Genomic DNA, 6,457 nt, shown 5'->3' with positions numbered 1-6,457 from the left:
ATGTGTGGGTAGTTTGATTTGCACAATTGTACAAGTAGGTAGAATTCAAGTGCGTGTTTATCCATTCACGAGAAGTATGCATGATTAAAGCATACTTTTGTTGACCATTTTACTACTGCATATGTAATTAAAAAGGACAACCAACTCTACAACTCTGAAAAGAAAGGAAACAAAGAAAGCAAGAACAAAATGGAAAGACTAGCTGAAGCTATCTATCAAGTTTCTGAAGCCAACAAGCTTCTTTCTTTTAGGCCTGGGAAAGACCAGGGTGAGCTCTTGCTTGAAAATCCTCCTGCAGCCGAAGAGGCTAGGCTTTATTCCTTCGAAGATAGCATTACGGAGTATTTCACATGTTCCAAATACTCCAGGAAGCCAGGATGATGAGCTCCGTGCTGAAGGGAACATCTAGATGATTCTTAATCTAAACCACATCCCGTGAAGCAGAGCCCTGAAGCTGAATTCCACGACAGAGGCGCCAGCAATTCTTACCAAAAAATACATTATTATTTTTTTAGAAAGAAAAAATACATTCTGTTGAGCATATACCCTGGCATTTAGCATTTTCGCCCCCCGCGTCTAATTCCCTAAAGCCCAACAACCAACATCAAAGGGTAGCCCGATGGGCCTAGGAAGCTGATTGGCCTAGCAAGCTGGCAATCGATGACTTACTGTAGAACAGATGCATGCATGTTGTCTGTTGTTCTCAAAAATTGATCGATCATCAATCTGACGTTTCTTCTCTCAGTCGTGAGACAGGGCACCGCGCCACCATGCAACACCGCGCGCGGCCGCCTCTAGCCATCTACGGTAGACATTTAGCTAGCACCCGCGAAGGAAAAATCTACGATCGCGGCACAGATGCATGGACACGCGGTGAGCTCTTTGTTTTGTCGTGTTATATTTTTCAAAATTGGCACCCTGAATTCACAGAAGTATAAATTGCAAATCCAATAGACTAAATCAATTAAGAAAGAAGGGAGCAGATCTTCAATGTTTTCTTGATAGGCACATGTGAAGATTTGCACCGGTGCGGCCTCGACGACCAGTGGCCTTTTATGGCCGGGGAACCGTGTTTCAGCACACCTAAACCTGACCCTGGTAGATGGGCAAGCGATGGCTGCTGCTCATTGTAAAACATGTTGCAAGGTTCATTCTGAAGAACCTCACTTCATCATTCAGAGTTGTTGCACCCGTATTCCCAGTGCCTCTCAATCCTACAGATCACATAGTAGATTCCAAGAAACAGTTCTTGGCCGCATTCCAATAAGAGATCCAACATTAGCACAAGAGCTAGTTTGGACCTGCGTTGCTTTATACACTTGGTTGAACTGCTAGATACTTCCCTTCATTTTGCACAGAGCGGTTCGATGCTAATTGTTGAACCGAGTTAGTAATTTATAAGCTGAACTGGACAATGGCCCATGGATGCACGCCAATAAATTTTCTACTTAATGAACTCATGTACGTCCTTACTTAATTGCACGTGCAAGTTACCTAGCTTTATCAATTCGCCTATTATTTCACTATTAAAATGTAGTACATATTGTTCTTATAGTAGGCCCAAAAAGAAAGCAATAGCTCATTGAGTAAAGAGTAGCAAAACTATCATATCAGCTGCCTCACCAAACGTGAGACGTGTTAATTAAGTTGCAACAAGTTGATCATTTCAGTGGATAAGTGTTTATACTTTTAGGAAAGCTTATACATGCACACACAGAAAACAAACGTATACATGCTATTTGAACATCTGACATTTTCGTTGCACCCTTATATACATATAGGGAAAAACATTATTCTCACAAGTAATCACTAAGTAATTGAACTTTTTGGAGCAATGTGGCCGGTTCATTGGCACATACTAGGACACAACATGAACCATCTTTTTGAGAGAAAAAGCTGTACACGTGAAAAAAATCAAGTGCATATGGCAGCCAATTCATCAGGCACAAGTGCACAACATGAAGCGCACACACATGAGGCCGCTGACGCTGATGATGGTTAAAAAGCTTTCGGTTCTCTTACTCGAAATAATCTGTCTGTGAATGCCGTCTCCATCTACAACTCATGCTAGATTTGATATTTACCATGTTTATTGTTTCCTCACCCATGGCAACTTGCCTGCGGCCACAAGTCAAATCTCCACCATGGAACATCAATGTTAAGGTGTCTAAATTAATTTCTGCACTTGGAAAAAAAAAGGAATGCAGAACATCTCGTAACTTTCTGACCATTTTGTGGCCACACGGCTACCACGCTACGCTTTGCATCCTCCTCTGAATCTGCGCGCGTCCGCCGCCACACCTGACCCTTCACGCGGCGGATCTGTAAGAAGGAACGCAGGAGGGCCCAACCCAGGTGTGTCAGTGGGCCGTCTCGCGCCCACTCGGAGAGAGACCCAGGCAAGGCGCACCGGCCCAATCAAGCGAGCAGGACAGCATCATCATGGTCAGACGATAAAGATCGACCAAGCCCCTATCTATCGGTCATGAGATGCAGAAGTACCAACCTTCTGCATTGTGTATGTTTTTCGGAGATTTCTACTTTGTTGATGGCTTGAAAGAATTGCAGAAGTACCGACCTTCTGCATTGTGTATATTTTCCGGAGATTTCTACTCTGTTGATGGCTCGAAAGAATTGCAGAAGTAACGATTTGATTCCCGCCGCCTCCTAATCCTAAAGATGTGTGTACCACGCACCCACAGGCAGACATTCACCCAAAGTTAAAACCCAGCATCTACAATGAGAAATGAGGCCGGGTTAGTGAAAGCCGTGTGTCATTGCTCATTGGTGAAGAGTATATGGATAGTTTGGCACATTTATATGGAGGTGTTTGTGTCCCCAGTCCCGAGCGTGATGCCCTTTGCGGTAGTCTTAAATTGCTCATTTATATTGGGGTGTTTGTGTCCCCAGTCGCGAGTGATGCACTTTTCGGTAGTCTTAAATTATGTGTTTACGCTGAAAACTGGAACCATGCATGCATATTGACCAACCAACAATTGTGTTCTGCAGTTAAGGAATCGCAAGACTAATACATGTACAATAGGTTGATCTAGGCAGGTTTTGTAATACTTCCATGGTTTTGTTATATCTAAGTTGGCGGATTTTTAGTTAGAGATAAGTTGATTCCTCGGCCATTAGATATGGTTTGTGTTTTAAGATTCCAGATTAATGATAAAAAAAAAGAAGAAAATGACATCTAGATACTAATCTCTCTGGGTCCACTACTAGAGCTATGTTATAGAATTTACTCCTACATCTCAGTTCTGAGGCTATGGCATGCTAGGATATCCAAAGGTGTATTCTAGCGTAGTGGATAGCCATTGTACCATGAAGGACATCATCGGAGCCGAAGAGGAGCTTGCCGAACCCAAAATTGTCGGCCTTGCAGCAAAGGCGGGCTTCATTCTTGATGGCAGCCATGATCTTCATTGTGCTCCAAAACTTATTATGAAAAATCCAGCTGCTGATGTCTCTCTAGATGGACAAAAGATATAGGAGTAACAACGAGGTTGTCTCTTTCAGCATTATGGAAGGAAGTACCAATCTACTATCTCTATTTGTATGATATTTTCTTATGAAGTTAAGTCATATTGGGTGCATCAAAACCAAGGGGTCGAGAGTGTTTCCACAAGATAACCGGACAGTCATGGCACGAAAGGTCCGGATGAGTCATTTGGTGCTATCCCGAGTGCACTAACACTAGGAGGCATGCGCCATGGAACATGTGAAGAGCCTAAGAAACTGGACATCCACCAATACTACGAGCCACCCTGCTTGTTGTTGTTCCGATGTCTTCTATTCCCACGTCTTCTTACATATCTCTGGTTCTTTTCTTATAGTATCTTTTGTTTTTGCATCACTCATTCACTCGTGTGCTAATATGTATTCCCAATAAAATAATGATTAGTGGCTAGAAATTTGAATGTGGTGAATAGCATATGTAGTTTGGTAAAGACAGAGTGACATGCTATGTAGAAGGAAGAAGTGGTCGAAAAGCATTATTACTCACACAAGTGTGCATATTGGTGGAGTATTTATTCGGTGTCCGAACCATGAGGTGCAAATAGCCTATAGGTGGCCCTTGAGATCTTGGTAGCTTTTATTATTCAGAGAACAATTTAACTCTACTTTATCAATCTAGAAAATGGTAAAAAAGTTATAGAAAAATATACCGACATCTAAACTTTGTTATCTTAAGCTAGTATACTTATTAATGATATTAGTCAATCTTGGTCCTTTAAAAAAAAGTGAACTTAAGAAAGTTCAAACATCTTACGGTTTGAAATAGAGATCAGAGTAATAACTAGTTGACACCTTTACTTGTTTTTTCTGGGGGTTTTAGATACGTAGTTTATTGGAAGCAGCCATGACCATAAAATTGACCATGTTTCATGCATATAGAAGATTCCAAACAATTAATTAAACCGGTAAATAGTTGAACGACTGGCGTGTGGGCTGATTAATCGATGCATTATTAGTTGCCCCGTTGCACGCATATATACACCGGCGCCAATACACGTGATCATTGTTGCATTGACAGTAGGACATTCAACACGCGATCATTGCACGGAGCAGCAGTTTTGGCAGTTTGTGTCTGACCAATACGCATATATAAACTCAACCTGAAGGCCTAGTGAGCTACGTAAGAAATTCGAGGAATGCCTGTATTTCATCGTTGCGTCACACTTCACGCCGCACGGCAAACCTTTCTTTCTACTGAAGAATTTCTGTTGAGTTTAATGTGGCCAAACTCAAAGGTCGACTGTTTCCATGACACAATCGGCCATGCAACGAAAGGCCTGGTCGAGGCAACTCTGGCTTTGGCTAGTCCGTTGACACCCAGAGACATGTGGCGTGGAAGATGTAAAGAGCCTAAAAAACGGAATGTGCACCAATACCACGAGCCATGCGGATTGCTTCTCTTCTAATGCCTTCTATTCCCATGTGATCTTACACATCTCCCGTTCTCTTCTTATCATGCCTTCTGTTTACATATCACCCGTATGTGCCGATAAACAAGTGAACAACATGGTTTGGTAAAGCTATTTAGTGTGGCATATGTAGTACTACTCCAAGGGAAGGGGGTGGCCGAAGAGCATTATTACTCACACCAGTGTGCGGATTTATGGAGTATATACTTACTCGGTGTCTCTCAAGATGGGATATCCTTTACGTGACATGTCGGTAAGTTTTTATTATTTGGAGAACAATTTTAACTCTGCATCATCAATTCAGAAACATACATCTTTGTTGAAAGGATACAGAAACATACACCATGACACCCTTAGAGCATCTCCAGCTGTGCCCCCCATTTGGCGTCCGGCGCAGTCCTTTTTTAGGGTTCTGCCGTGATCCAGCCGCGGCCCCCAATACCAACTCCCCTAAAAATTGAATTTCGACAAAATTTAGCTAAATTCGGCGAAATTTAAATGAAGTATGTGAAATTTAACTAAACTCGATGAAATTTAATTAAACATAATTTTTTTTTCATTACATAATTCTAAAATAAAAATTGGGGAGGCCGGCTGGAGTTGCTCTTAGGTCCTTTACTAGGTTTGACTGGTGATCTAGCTAGCTGAGCATGTGATCTTTCCTAAGAAATTATGCAACATTGGCTAAGTAAAGAAGGCTATTGGGCGAGGGGAGTGGCAGGATCACGGAGGACATGACGTGCCGCTCCATTCTGGCGAGAACGTACAAAACCCGGCGCGCTGAAGAACCACCGACCGTGGATATATGCATTTCTTCCCCCCTTCCCCAACGACGTCCATGATCGATCGGTGGTAATCCGGCCAGGGACCAAAAAAATCGATTTACGCGGCAATAATGCAGCGCCTCCACGGATCGGTCGCACGCACGGACGGTGAGAGAACGCGGCTCGATCGAGGCTACACGCAGGAGCAGAGTAGCTAGCATTCATGGCCGGCGCCCGGCCGACCGATCGTTCGTGCAAATCTATTAGCCGTGCTTACGTGTAGGTTGATTAATCGATGCATTATAGTCGCCCCGTTGCACACACGCACGTACGGTTCAAGTGCATATACACACACCACCGGCCGCTATGCACGGTCGAATCTAGCCATCATTGCGAGAGAGCGAGCAGGACACACATTGTCACGATCCAAACCGCCCACCAGCGGTGGCCATGACTCCTTCACACTAGTACCAACACCACCACGGCCCTATTTGGAAGCAGCCAATAATTCAATCCTGCTAATGCTACGCAGCGGCCTGACGGAGTGAGTTAGTGAGTGAGTCCTGAGCCTACGGGACGGGGCAGCAGTTTGTTGCAGTTTGTGATCGGTCGACGCCTAGCTGAAAGCCTAGTGCGCTACAGAACAAAACCGCAAAACGCCCATGCTCCACCGTTGCATTGCATTGTATCGCACTTGACACTGCACCGCCAACCTGTATACCTGCTCACCGGCATGAGCTAGCTAGAGTCCCGTGATCATTT

This window comes from Brachypodium distachyon, chromosome 1, assembly GCF_000005505.3.
Source record: "Brachypodium distachyon strain Bd21 chromosome 1, Brachypodium_distachyon_v3.0, whole genome shotgun sequence".
In the NCBI taxonomy this organism is placed as follows: Eukaryota; Viridiplantae; Streptophyta; class Magnoliopsida; order Poales; family Poaceae; genus Brachypodium; species Brachypodium distachyon.
This window is presented reverse-complemented; position numbering follows the sequence as displayed.